Genomic DNA, 14,072 nt, shown 5'->3' with positions numbered 1-14,072 from the left:
TTGCCTTATATATTGTGGTGCTCCTATGTTGGGTGCATATATATTTATAATTGTTATATCTTCTTGGATTGATCCTTTGATCATTATGTAGTGTCCTTCTTTGTCTCTTTTCACAGCCTTTATTTTAAAGTCTATTTTATCTGAAATGAGTATTGCGACTCCTGCTTTCTTTTGGTCTCTGTTTGCATCCCGAATATGTTTTTCGATCCCTTCACTTTCAGTCTGTATGTGTCCCTAGTTTTGAGGTGGGTCTCTTGTAGACAGCATATATAAGGGTCTTGTTTTTGTATCCATTCAGCCAGCCTTTGTCTTTTGGTTGGGGCATTCAACCCATTTACATTTAAGGTAATTATTGATAAGTATGGTCCCGTTGCCATTTACTTTGTTGTTTTGAGTTCGTGTTGAAACATCCTTTCTGTGTTTCCTGTTTAGAGAAGATCCTTTAGCATTTGTTGGAGAGCTGGTTTGGTGGTGCTGAAGTCCCTCAGCTTTTGCTTGTCTGTAAAGCTTTTGAATTCTCCTTCATATCTGAATGAGATCCTTGCTGGGTACAGTAATCTGGGTTGTAGATTATTCTCTTTCATTACTTTAAGTATGTCCTGCCATTCCCTTCTAGCCTGAAGAGTTTCTATTGAAAGATCAGCTGTTATCCTTATGGGGATCCCCTTGTGTGTTAATTGTTGTTTTTCCCTTGCTGCTTTTAATATTTGTTCTTTGTGTTTGATCTTTGTTAATTTGATTAATATGTGTCTTGGGGTGTTTCGCCTTGGGTTTATCCTGTTTGGAACTCTCTGGGTTTCTTGGATTTCTGTGACTATTTCTTTCCTCATTTTAGGGAAATTTTCAACTATTATCTCCTCGAGTATTTTTTTATGGCCTTTCCTTTTATCTTCTTCTTTTGGGACTCCCATGATTCGAATGTTGGGGCGTTTCATATTGTCCCAGAGGTCCCGGAGGTTTTCCTCATTTCTTTTGATTCTTTTTTCGTTTTTCCTCTCTGCTTCATTTATTTCCATCATTCTATCTTCTACCTCACTTATCCTATCTTCTGCCTCCGTTATTCTACTGTTGGTTCCCTCCAGAGTGTCTTTTATCTCCTTTATTTCATTATTCATTATATATTGACTCCTTTTTATCTCTTCTAGGTCCTTGATAAACATTTCTTGCATCTTCTCAATCCTTGTCTCCAGGCTATTTATCTGTAACTCTATTTTGTTTTCAAGATTTTGGATCATTTTTATTATAATTATTCTAAATTCTTTTTCAGATAGATTTCCTATCTCCTCTTTTGTTTGGTTTGGTGGGCATTTATCATTTTCCTTTACTTGCTGAGTATTTCTCTGCCTTTTCATCTTGTTTAGATTGCTGTATTTGGCGTGGCCTTTCTGTATTCTGGTAGATTGAAGTTCCTCTTTATTGTGGAGGTTCCTCACTGTGGGTGGGGTTGGACGGGTGGCTTGTCAAGGTTTCCTGGTTGGGGGAGCTTGTCTCAGTGTTCTGGTGGGTGGAGCTGGATCTCTTCTCTCTAGAGTGCAATGGAGTGCCCAGTATTGAGTTTTGAGATGTCTATGGATTTAGTATGCCTCTGGGCAGCCTGTATATTGATGCTCAGGGCTATGTTCCTGCGTTGCTGGAGAATTTGCATGGTATGTCTTGCTCTGGAACTTATTGGCTCTTGGGTGGAGCTTGGTTTCAGTGTATATGTGGAGGCTTTTGGATGATCTCTTATTAATTTATGTTTCCTCTGGCTTTCAGTCTTTTTCCTGCAGTAGCCTCAAGACTTCTCCATCCATACAGCATCGATAATAAAACTTTTAGGTTAATGGTGAAAAGATTCTCCACAGTGAGGGATACCCAGAGAGGTTCACTGAATTACATGGAGAGGTGAAGGGGGGGGGGTGGGTTGAGGTGACCAGGAGGAGAAGAGGGGGACTCAAACGTGGAGAGAGCAGTCTAGCCAGTAAGCACTTCCCTCTGTGCTCTCCACAGTCTGGAACCCTCAGAGAGGTTCACAGAGATACAAAGAGAGGGGGGAGGAAGGTAATAGAGGTGAGCATGAGTAGAAAGGGAGGAATCAAGAGGGGAGAGAGAGATCTGGGCAGTATTCTGTTCCCAAAGTGTTCTCCAGTGCCCAGAACACCCTCAGAGATTCACAGAATTGGGTTGAGAAGAGAAGGAGGAGGGTGGGAGATAGAGGTTCCTTGGGGGAGAAGAAAGAGCGTCAATAGGGGGAGAGAGTAATCAAGCCAGTAATCACAGTCCTGAGTAAAAATGGGTACTAAAGATTGGGTTCTTTAATGTACAAAATTGATATCAAATATGTAAAACAAAATTAAAAATCTAGAGTAGAGGTTAGATTCTTAGAAAAATACAATATAAAAAAAGACAAAAAGAAAACAAAATCACAAAAATATAAGATATATGTATGCAGTTTGCTTTAAAATTAGTTGTTTTTTTTTTTTGCAAGGTAATAGTGGGTTATAAAAATGAAAATTAAAGGTGTAATAGAGGACTTAAAGTAAAAAAAAAAAAAATTTTTTTTAATTAAAAAGAAAAAAAAAATGATAATAGTAAAAATATATCCAGGACTTTCTCTGGAGCTGTTGTGAGCAGTGTGGGGTCTGTTCAGTTTCAGATAGATCCTTGTTCCTGCTTATACTTTTCAAGATCTATAGGCCCCTTTCAATGCAGTCGGTGATAACTACAGGGATTTTAATCTGTTGGCCTGTCACTTCCAAAGCGCTTCCTTCTGTTTATTTGGCTTCTGTTTGCAGGTCTCTTCAGTGTCTAATTTCCGCCCTGCCACAAAGGGGCGGAGGTGGTCTCTTTAGGTTCGTCGCTTGTTCAGTCATGCTGTGGGGAGGGAGGAACACTGCAAACCAATATCACTGGCATGTGTGTGGAGAGCTCGCAGTGTCTCGGCCGCACTGGGTTCGTCCCCGCTCACGGCTTGTGTGCTTTCCCAGTCTACCCTGCTCAGGCTTCAGGTTACTCGGCCAAGGAGTGGGCCCTGAGATGCGTGCACTTCCCAGGTCTAAGCCGCTCAGGTTCAGGTTCCCGGGTACTCCACAAAGGCGCAGACTCAGTTGGCCCGCGGTTTGTGCCGTTTCCAGTCGGGGCAGCTCAGGCAGCCAGGAGTTTGGCGAGTGCACTCTCCCCTGTTGGGGCGGTGCGGCTTATCACCTCCCTGGTCCCCGCCTCAGTTTACGGGCGCGCCCGGCTCCAGTGTGCTTTGTGTTAGTTCTGGGGAGCTGGTCTCTGGCTGCGACCCTCCCGGTGGCTGTCGACCCTCCGGGATCTCAGGCAGTCTTTGCTTAGAAACTGGAAGCCTGTTTGCAGTTTGGTAGGGGGTGCCCTCTCTGGGGCCGAGTTTGCCCCTTTCCAGCTCTGGCTGGTCCCGCCTGCCCGCTGTGTCCGGCAGGGGATGGGGCGGTCCGCAGCCGGCTAGCTCTCCTCTAGTATTGCTCAGTCCTTTGTTCTGTGAGCAGGCTGGCAGTGCCTTAGATTTGGGCTTTTCGCAGGATAGTTTTCTCTCTCTGGCTGTCCCACAGTTTAGGTTGCTATCTCACGTTAGCTCCCTCAGATTGCCCTCAGGGCATTCAGCCCGGTCCTTACCCTAAGCAGTGCCGCCCACTCCTCTCTATTCAGCCCCCACTTGCTGATGGCGGATGCGAGCATCTGGGGTTCTTTGCTGGGAGTTGCCTTTAGGCACGTAATCTGTGGGTTTTATTTATTTTTTCTCCCGGTTATGTTGCCCTCCGAGATTCAAAATCTTCCCCCAAACCTGCCGGTGAGAGGGTTTCCTGGTGTCTGGAAACTTCTCCTCTTTTACAACTCCCTCCCTGGGACGGGTCTCCGTCCCTAACTCTTTTGTCTTTCTTTTTATCTTCTATATTTTCTCCTACCTCCTTTTGAAGATAATGCGCTGTTTTTCTGGACACCTGATGTCCTCTGCCAGCGTTCAGAAGTTGTTTTGTTAAGTTCTGCTCAGCGTTCAGATGTTTTTTCGATAAATTTGTGGGGGAGAGAGTGGTCTCCCTGTCCTATTCCTCCGCCATCTTAGCCCCGCTCCTGCTTAGCTTTTTCAAAGGCTACTGACTTGTTGCTACAGTATACCTCTTACAAATTGGAGAGTATTTGTGAGGATTCTCAGGATTGGGTTCACTCTCCTTCTCCCTTCACTAGGCCTCTGAGAGGCGAGGGGAGGTTTAGAGGCCATTCTGGACTGCTTCAGACTCAAATCTCCATGTTTTGCTCATTACCTTTTTGGACAATTGTCCCACTTTCCTTGACTGGTTACTGTTTATGAATCTCTGACCCTCTCTTCCCTATTTTTAGTTAATCTCCAAGAACAGGGAGGTGAAAAAAAATCAGTTATCTTGCTTCAATCTACCATCCTTACCTACAAGTCTTCCATTACAGTTTTTAAGTTTTCATCTCCACACTTTTTTTAAAATTCTCAGATAATTTTGTCTTTTGTTCTTTCATCATCTTGAAACCATTAATTAGAAATTATTCAGAATTATCTTTTTAAATATAAGGAGTAAAATTTTTCATAAGAAACATTTGCTCCCATTACACAAAATGCTTTTTATCTTTTTTTAAAGCAAAATCTTTTTGTATGCCTGATGATTTTATTTTGATTGCTTTCCATTTACTTATTTTTAAAGAGGCCTATATTGGTCCAAACTATTAAGATGTGATATGTTGGGAAGAAATTGATATAGGTTCCCAAGCAAATGTTCAAGGCCCAAATAAAGAATAAAAAATTTTTAAATGTTCATATTTCCTCTTTATGACTCTAAATATACAGCAGCATGGGGAACAAGGGAGGCACCTAGTGTCTGATGCATTGCAGAAGAAAGCTTTGCTATGGTAGCCAGGAGTTAAGCAGTCCAGGGCCTCTGCAGGGTAACCTTAGAAAAAGAGCTGCTACCTACTCCTCCCAGGTGTTTCCTTGTATCAGAAGATAGATTATCTTCTATTTTTCAAGTTGATCTCTAGTATATCCTCACCTACAGCTCTCACTGCTGAATGAGTATTTGATGGATTTCCATCAAAGTGTTCTTTTTAGTCTACTAATTTGTCTTCTTGAGAACAGAAGTTCCCTGCACCTTGAAGATTAAGTAGAACTTCTGTAAAAAACAGGACCACAAAGCAACAAGAAACAATGAAAAGTGAGTGCCCACAATACTTTTCAGTTCTTCTTTTCCCATTAGACTCTCAAATTTGCTTATAGATGTCATTCATTCATTTTCTCATTCATTTATTCATTCAGCATTTATAGGCCTAAGAGCCTGGCTTTATGCAGGGCAAAAGGAATACAAAGATAAGTAAAATGAACTCCTGACAAGATGCTGATTAGATCATCAATGTGATATAAATATTAAAAAACAAATCTGAAGCAGCGCCAGAAACTTGTAAAGGGTGACATTCAAATATTAGTTATTATAGAGGAATTTCTCCCAATTATAGTTTATATAGAATTAGATTAAAGCAGGGGCCAACCTCTGGCTTCCCTCATGTAAAACAGCAGTGAACTCTCAGGTCATTCAAAGGTTTGACAGTCTAAAATTTGTCAAAAGAGTTGTAATCACTTGGCAGGGACAATTCTACTCTAGTTCAGAGAAGCAGAGTCCCCAAGAAGTGTCTCCATTGACAGCAGTGGCAGCAGCAAGGAGATAGGGCTTTTATATTCAGTATAAAGCAGAAGATAATAAAATTAGGTTCTTGATTATTCTTTGGACAATTTTTGTGTGTTGCTAATTAAATGCATTGTATTTCTTTTAATTAGGAAACAGGTTTAATTTGTTTTTACTTATTAGTGGTCAGTAGATTCCTTTTTCAATGTGGTGTGTTTGTATATATATACATACACATATATATGAGTAGGGGCACAGCAACCCACTCCAGTATTCTTGCCTGGAGAATCTCATGGACAGAAGAGCCTAGTGGGCTGTCATCAAGTGGGTGGCAAAGAGTTGGACACGACTGAAGCAACTTAACATGCATGCATACATACACACATACACACACACATACATATGAAAGTGTTAGTCGCTCAGTCGTGTCCAGCCCTTTGTGATCCCATGCACTGTAGCCTGCCAGGCTTCTCTGTCCATGGAATTCTCCAGCAAGAATACTGGAGTGGGTAGCCATTCCCTTCTCTAGGAGATTTTCCCAACCCAGGGATCGAACCTGGATTTCCTGCATTGCAGGCAGATTCTTTATCATCTGAGCCACCAGGGAAGCACACATATGTGTGTGTGTGTGTGTGTATGTATGTATATATATATATACACATACATACATACACACACACATAAATATATACACAATAGAATACACACACATACACACACACAGATATATACACACACAATAGAATATTACTCAGCTATCAAAAAGAATGAAATAATTCCATTTGCAACGACATGAATGGGCCTAGAGATTATCATACTAGGTGAAGTAAATCATAAGAGAAAGACAAATACCATATGATATCACTTATATGTGGAATCTAAAACTTGATACAAATTAACATATGTGTGGAACAAAAAAAGACTCACCAGTACAGAGAACAGACTTGTGGTTACCAAGGGGAACAGGAAGGAAGAGGGGAAGATTGGGAGTTTGGGACTAGGAGTTTGGAATTAGCAGATGGAAACTATTATAGAGGATGAATAAACAACAAGGTACTACTGTATAGCACAGGGAACTATATTCAATTTCCTGTGACAAACCATAACGGAAAAGAGTATAAAACAGAATATATATATATATACACACACACATACACAGCAAAGTGACTCAGTTATACATGTATAACTGTATACATGTATAACTGAGTCACTTTGCTGTGCAGAGGAAATTCATGCAACATTGTAAATCAACTATACATCAATAAAATTTTTTAAATTTAAAAATTTTGAAAAACTCTTAAAGCAATCTGGAGTCTTATCTAGCTGCTGGGAAAAACGGATCAAAGGCTAAGTAAATCATGCCAGTATTTACTATTCAAGTGGCATTACCAAATACAAGGTTCAAAAAACAGAAGGGCAAAAGGACAATTTATGTATTTAGTTGAATATTTTTTTCCTTAGAGAAATTAGCTAGTGGTGCCAAAAGTATTACCTTGTTGTTACTAAAGTCACTCTTCTAATGCAAAACTTAGCACTTCAAAACTTTGTATCTGAGAATCTGGATAAAGAATAACATTATTACATATTTTTAAAAGTGAAAAGTTTAGCCCTTGTCTAATCTGACATTTAACAGTTATTACATATGAGCTCAGTTAATAAGAATGGATTATTTGATGAAAATAGTAAACAGTTAATGCTTACTATGTGCCAGGCATTATGCTAGGCACTTATATAATTGTCACAACATTCGTCTGAGATACATACCATGATTATCTCCATTTTACAGATAAAGAAACTGAGGCACAGCAAGTATAAATTATTTGCCCAAAGTCAAGCAATTGCTAAGTGTTGGAGATGGGATTTGAACTCACAAGATCAGTCTGTAGAACCTGACCTCTTAACCATTTCACCTTTAATTTGACATCAAGGAAGGATATCCTATTATAAAAGCAACTACTGCTATCACAGTATCTCAGCATAGCATCTTAGCATAGCAAGGTAAGTTTTGAGATCTGCTAGCCCTGAATTCAAGCCAATTACCTTTGGGCAAGTTACATACTCTCTAAGCCTGACTCTTATGAAGATTCAATGACAACATATACAAAACAGTTAGCACTTGGTAAGTAATTAATCAACACTACCAACAAAATTAGTGGAGATGATGGAATTCTAGCTAAGCTATTTCAAATCCTAAAAGATGATGCTGTTAAAGTGCTGCACTCAATATGTCCACAAATTTGGAAAATCCATCAGTGGCCACAGGACTGGAAGAGGTCAGTTTTTCATCCAAATTACAAAGAAGGGCAGTGCTAAAGAATGTTAATTGCACTCACTTCCCATTCTAGTAAGGTTATGCTCAAAATCTTTCAAGCTAGGCTTCAGCAGTACATGAACCGAGAACTTCCAGATGTACAAGTTGGATTTAGAAAAGGCAGAGAAACCAGAGATCAAATTGTCAACATTCATTGGATCATAAGAGAAACCAAGGGAATTCCAGAAAAACATCTACTACTGTTTCATTGACTATGCAAAAAGCCTTTGACTGCATGGATCATAACAAACTGTGGAAAATTCCTAAAGAGATGGGAATACCAGACCATCTTACCTGTCTCCTGAGAAACCTGTATGCAGGTCAAGAACCAACAGTTAGAACTTTATATGCAACAACGGACAGGTCCCAAATTGGGAAAGGAGTATGTCAAGGCTGCATAATGTCACCCTGCTTATTTAAATTACATGCAGAGTACATCAAGCAAAATGCCAGGCCGGATGAACTACAAGCTGGAATCAAGATTGCTGGAAGAAATCAACAACCTCAGATATGCAGATGATACCACTCTAAATGGCAGAAAACAAAGAGGAACTAAAGAGCCTCTTGATGAAGGTGAAAGAGGAGAGTGAAAAAGCTGGCTTTAAAACTCACCATTCAAAAAACTGAGATCATGATACCCAGTCCCATTACTTCTTGGGGAAGTGTAAGAAGGGGGAAAAGTAGGCAGTGACACATTTTCTCTTCTTGGGCTTCAAAATCACTGTGGATGATGACTGCAGCCATGAAATTAGAAGATGCTTGCTTCTTGGAAGGAAAGCTATGACAAACTTAGATAGTATATTAAAAAGCAAAGACGTCATTTTGCTGACAAAGGTCCATGCAGTCAAATCTATGGTTTGTCCAGTAGTCATGTATGGATGTGAGAGTTGGACCATAAAGAAGGCTGAGTGCTGAAGAACTGATGCTTTTGAACTGTGGCGCTGGAGAAGACTCTTGAGAGTCCCTTGGACAGCAAGGAGATCAACCCAGTCAATACTAAAGGAAATCAACCATGAATATTCATTGGGAGGACTGATGCTGAAGCTGAAGTTCCAATACTTTGGCCACTTGATGTAAAGAGCCAACTCATTTGAAAAGACCCTGATGCTGGGAAAGTTGAAGGCAAAAGGAGAAGAAGACAGAAGAGGATGAGATGATTGGATAGTATCATTGATTCAATGGTCAAAATCATCGTCAAGATTCAGCAAGAGGGCCAGGGAGCTCCAGCACGAGAGCCCATCATTAGCAGCGAGGAGCAGAAACAGCTGATGCTCTAATATCACAGAAGACAGGAGGAGCTCAAGAAACTGGAAGAAAATGATGATGACTCCTGTTTAAATTCTTCGTGGGCAGATAACACTGCTTTGAAAAGACATTTTCATGGAGTAAAAGACATAAAGCGGAGACCCAGATGAAGTTCGTCCGTTGATGAAGCTTTCCAAAATATTAGCTCACCTTTCTTTAGGCAAAATAATAACAACCATAACTTAAAAGAAGACAGCCACCACCCTTTGTGAACATTGTTGAAATCTCTAGTTTTTCTTTTAGTTTAATTTTTTTTTTTTCAGTTTGAACTTGGGCAAACTCCAGGAAATAGTGAGGGACAGGGAGGCCTGGCGTGCTATAGTCCATGGGATCGCAAAGGGGTGGACACGACTTAGCAAACAACAACAAAATAATCAACAGATGTTTGCTATTAGAAGCATAAGTTATTGGAGTGACAGAATTGGAAGGGTCTCAAGTTTATTGTTTAAGCAATTCATTTCACAAATCTGGGAACCAAAGCTCAAAGAAAAGAAAGCTATTCTTAGGGCCTCATGACTTGTTAGGCTTTTCATTTGTTCATTCATGCAAGCATTCTTACATGCATTCACTGAAATGAACATTTTGAATGTTTTAAGTTCAGTTCAGTCGCTCAGTCATGTCTGACTCTTTTCAACCCCAAGGACTGCAGCACGCCAGCTTGTTTATTTTTTAACAATTAAAAGAAAGCCACACAGGCACAGAACAGAAAGTACAGAACACTTTTTAAACCATTGTCCAGGTCAAGAAAGAGAATTTTTGCAGCCACTCTAGAAGCCCCTTCAGATATCATCCTGAGACAGCTCGCCCATTTGTCTATCCTGATTTTGAGAGTGATCTCTTCCTTATGTTTGCTCAAGAGTTTGTGATGACTCGTGTGTGCTCCTAGATATTACCATGTAATCTTGCTCACTTTGTAAAACTTGATGTGTCCTTTAGGTGTCTTTTAATCCACAGATTCTCCCTCAACTCCTTTCTTTCCCTTATAATTTATCTTTTAAAGAACTTGGGTCATTCAACCCGCAGTTTCACAAAGTCTGGATTTTACTGATCTTGTCCTCACTGTGCAGTTCAGCTTGTTTCCCTGTCCTCTGTGTTTTCTGCCAGTTGGCAGTGGGATCCAGAGACTTGAATCAGATCCAAGTTTAATCTCTTTGGTAAAGTTATATGTGACATTGTGTTCTCTTATTCAATTCAGTCATTCAGCTGTGTCCGACTCATTGCAACCTCATGGACTGTAGCATGCCAGGCTTCCTGGTCCATCACCAACTCCCAGAGCTCACACAAACTCATGTCCATCGAGTTGGTGATGCTATCCAAACATCTCATCCTCTGTCGTCCCCTTCTCCTCCTACCTTCAATCTTTCCCAGCATCAGGGTCTTTTCAAATGAGTCAGTTCTTCGCATCAGGTGGCCAAAGTATTGGAGTTTCAGCTTCAACGTTAGTCCTTTCAATGAATATTCAGGACTGATTTCCTTTAGGATGGACTGGTTGGATCTCCTTGCAGTCCAAGGGACTCTCAAAAGTCTTCTCCAACACCACAGCTCAAAAGCATCAATTCTTCAGTGCTCAGCTTTCTTCATAGTCCAACATCTCACGCTACTGGAAAAACCATAGCTTTGACTAGATGGACCTTTGTTGACAAAGTAATGTCTCTGCTTTTTAATATGCTGTCTACGTTGGAAATAGTTTTTCTTCCAAGGAGCAAGTGTCTTTTAATTTCATAGCTGCAGTCACCATCTGCAGTGATTTTGGAGCCCAAGAAAATGAAGTCTGTCATTATTTCCATTGTTTCCTCATCTATTTGCCATGAAGTGATGGGACCGGAGGCCACGATCTTAGTTTTTTGATTGTTGAGTTTTAAGCCAGCTTTTTTACTCTGCTCTTTCACTTTCATCAAGAGGCTACTTAGTTCTTCGCTTTCTGCCATAAGGGTGGTGTCATCTGCATATCTGAATTTATTGATATTTCTCCCAGTAATCTTGATTCTAGCTTGTGCTCCATCCAGCCCAGCATTTCACATGATGTACTCTGCATAAAAGTTAAATAAGCAAGGTGACAATATATAGCCTTGATGTACTCCGTTCCCAATTTGAAACCAGTCTGTTGTTCCATGTCCAGTTCTAACTTTGCTTCCTGACCTGCATAAAGATTTCTCAGGAGGCAGGTAAGGTGGTCTGGTACTCCCATCTCTTGAAGAATTTTCCACAGTTTGTTGTGATCTACACAGTCAAAGGCTTTGGCATAGCAGAAGTAGATGTTCTTCTGGAACTCTCTTGCTTTTTTGATGATCCAACAGATGTTGGCAATTGGATCTCTGGTTCCTCTGCCTTTTCTAAATCCAGCTTGAACATCTGGAAGTTCAAGGTTCACCTTACTGTTGAAGCCTGGCTTGGAGAATTTTGAGCATGACTTTGCTAGCATGTGAGATGAGTTCAAGTGTGCGGTAGTTTGAGCATTCTTTGGCACTGCCTTTCTTTGGGATTGGAATGAAAACTGACCTTTTCCAGTCCTGGGGCCACTGCTGAGTTTTTCAAATTTGCTGGCATATTGAGTGCAGCTCTTTCACAGCATCATCTTTTAGGATTTGAAATAGCTCAAAAAATAGCTGTTTTTGTATACTAACTGGATTAAGTTTGTAGGAAGACATTCACCCCATGTATTATTTACCCTGTGGGGTAGTTTTTATAGGTGAGGAGGACAAATTCTTGGATTTTTATTTTATGTTTTTATTTTCCCAGGTTCTGGGTGACTCAGTGGTAAAGAATCTGCTTGCAGTGCAGGAAACACAGGTTTGATCCCTGGGTCAGGAAGATACCCTGGAGAAGGAAATGGCAACCCATTCTAGTATTCTTGCCTGGGAAAACCCATGGAGAGAGGAGCCTGGTGTGCTATAGTCCACGGGGTCTCAATCTTAAAGAGTCAGACACTACTTAAGTGACTAAACAATAGCAGCAACAAAGGTAATGGACAATTCAGAAGATGATACTTTAATTCCTGTTCCAAATCTGCAATCAGCCACTTCTCCAAGAAACATTATTCCTTTTAATGTAAAACAGTTTTCAAAGCCTCATATTATTGTTTGTCATTATTTCTAGGCCTTTTCAGTGCATAGAGAGTATATATACACATACATACATACATACTGAAGTTTCCAATTCAGATTCAAGACTACAAAATTTTTACATAACTCCTTTCTATTTCATCTGTATCTACTTTCTTTCACACTGAGAATCTTGATTTTCAAGGACACAAGGGATGATAGAATCAGAATCACAATATCCCATAAGCACTTATTTGCTTTATCTTGACTTAGAACAATATAGTCTAATACTACCATGACTAATTATGATTACTAAAAATAGTTACCAAAAAAATGGTGGGCATATGCTATCTTCATTCCTTCCCCAGTTTTATGATTTTATATAGATATATATGATGTATACTGAAATATCATATATCTTTTATATGCTAGCATTTCATCCTTTTAATCCCGATTAATCTTAGTTCTTTGGAAGAAAAGTTATGACCAACCTAGACAGCATATTAAAAAGCAGAGACATTACTTTGCCAACAAAGGTCTGTCTAGTCAAAGCTATGGTTTTTCCAGTACTCATGTATGGATATGAGAGTTGGACTATAAAGAAGGCTGAGTGCCAAAGAATTGATGCTTTTGAGCTGTGGTGTTGGAGAAGACTCTTGAGAGTCCCTTGGACTGCAAGGAGATCCAACCAGTCCATCCTGAAGGAAATCAGTCCTGAGTATTCTTTGGAAGTACTGATGCTGAAGCTGAAACTCCAATACTTTGGCCACCTGATGCGAAGAACTGACTCATTTGAAAAGACCCTGATGCTGAGAAAGACTGAAGGCAGGAGGAAAAGGGGACGACAGAGGATGAGATGGTTGGATGGCATCACCGACTCAGTGGACATGAGTTTGAGTAAACTCCAGGAGTTGGTGATGGATAGGGAGGCCTGGCGTGCTGCAGTCCATGGGATTGCAGCGAGTCAGACATGACTGAGCGACTAAACTGAACTGAACTGAATCTTAGTTCTATGAGAACTATATATTTAACACTTACCAAAAGTCCTTATGCTGATGTCTCCATAATTACTTTGGTTGTCTGAAGCTTATTCTTGAGTACATTTATTAAGAAGGGCTCATGGGATTTATATTTCCTGAGTTCTTGCATATGAATGTGTTCTTTATACTTTAAGGTCAGTTTTACTAAGGATATAAAATCTTTGTTGCACATTTGCTTTCCTTCAGTGTCTTAGATGTTACTCCATCTCTTTCTGGAATTAAGCATTGTTGTTGACAAAGTCTGTGATAATTGCATTTCATTTTCCTTATAAGTTACACACAATTTTTTTAATTGAACAATAGTTGATGTACAATATTATATGTTACAGGTGTACAATATAGTGATTCATGGTTTTAAAGGTTATATGCCATTTATATTATTATGAAATATATTCCCTGTGTTGTACAATTTATCCTTGTAGCTTACTTTAAATGTAGTAGTTTGTATCTCTTAATCCCCTACCCCTGTGTTGCCCTTTCCTTCCTCCCACTGGTATAACATACAGTTTTTAAAACATTTTTGGGGAAACAATTTTCAGCTTGTAGAAAAGTTACAATAGTACAGAGAATTCCAGTTATACCCCTCACTCAGCTTCCTCTGAGTTACACCCCTCATTCATCTTACAAACTATAGTATTACTACAGAAACCAGGAAATTCACACTAGTGTGGTATTAACCAATAATACAGACCTTATTTAAATTCTGCAAGCATTCTCTCTAATACCATTTGCT

At 39.8% G+C, this 14,072-nt stretch overlaps 1 protein-coding gene and 1 long non-coding RNA gene across 2 annotated transcripts in view; one reads left to right on the top strand and one right to left on the bottom strand.

Moving 5' to 3' along the window:
- The window catches only part of LOC145513510 (uncharacterized), a 44,972-nt gene extending 32,643 nt beyond the window's left edge, over positions 1-12,329 (top strand). The window contains exons 4-5 of the mRNA XM_081510094.1: positions 7,429-7,640; positions 11,998-12,329. The gene's annotated coding sequence lies outside the window, so the exon portion shown is untranslated. The remainder of the gene's footprint in view (positions 1-7,428; positions 7,641-11,997) is intronic.
- On the bottom strand, positions 3,900-13,238 carry LOC145513517 (uncharacterized). The gene is made up of 2 exons (XR_014059460.1): positions 12,124-13,238; positions 3,900-5,931 (listed from the first exon to the last, which is right to left on the bottom strand). It is a non-coding gene; the product is annotated as an uncharacterized LOC145513517 (long non-coding RNA).
- Between the last annotated feature and the right edge of the window lie 834 nt (positions 13,239-14,072).

Source organism: Giraffa tippelskirchi, chromosome 7 (assembly GCF_054371585.1).
Source record: "Giraffa tippelskirchi isolate mGirTip1 chromosome 7, T2T-mGirTip1v1.2.pri, whole genome shotgun sequence".
Lineage (NCBI taxonomy): Eukaryota > Metazoa > Chordata > Mammalia > Artiodactyla > Giraffidae > Giraffa > Giraffa tippelskirchi.
This window is presented reverse-complemented; position numbering and strand designations above follow the sequence as displayed.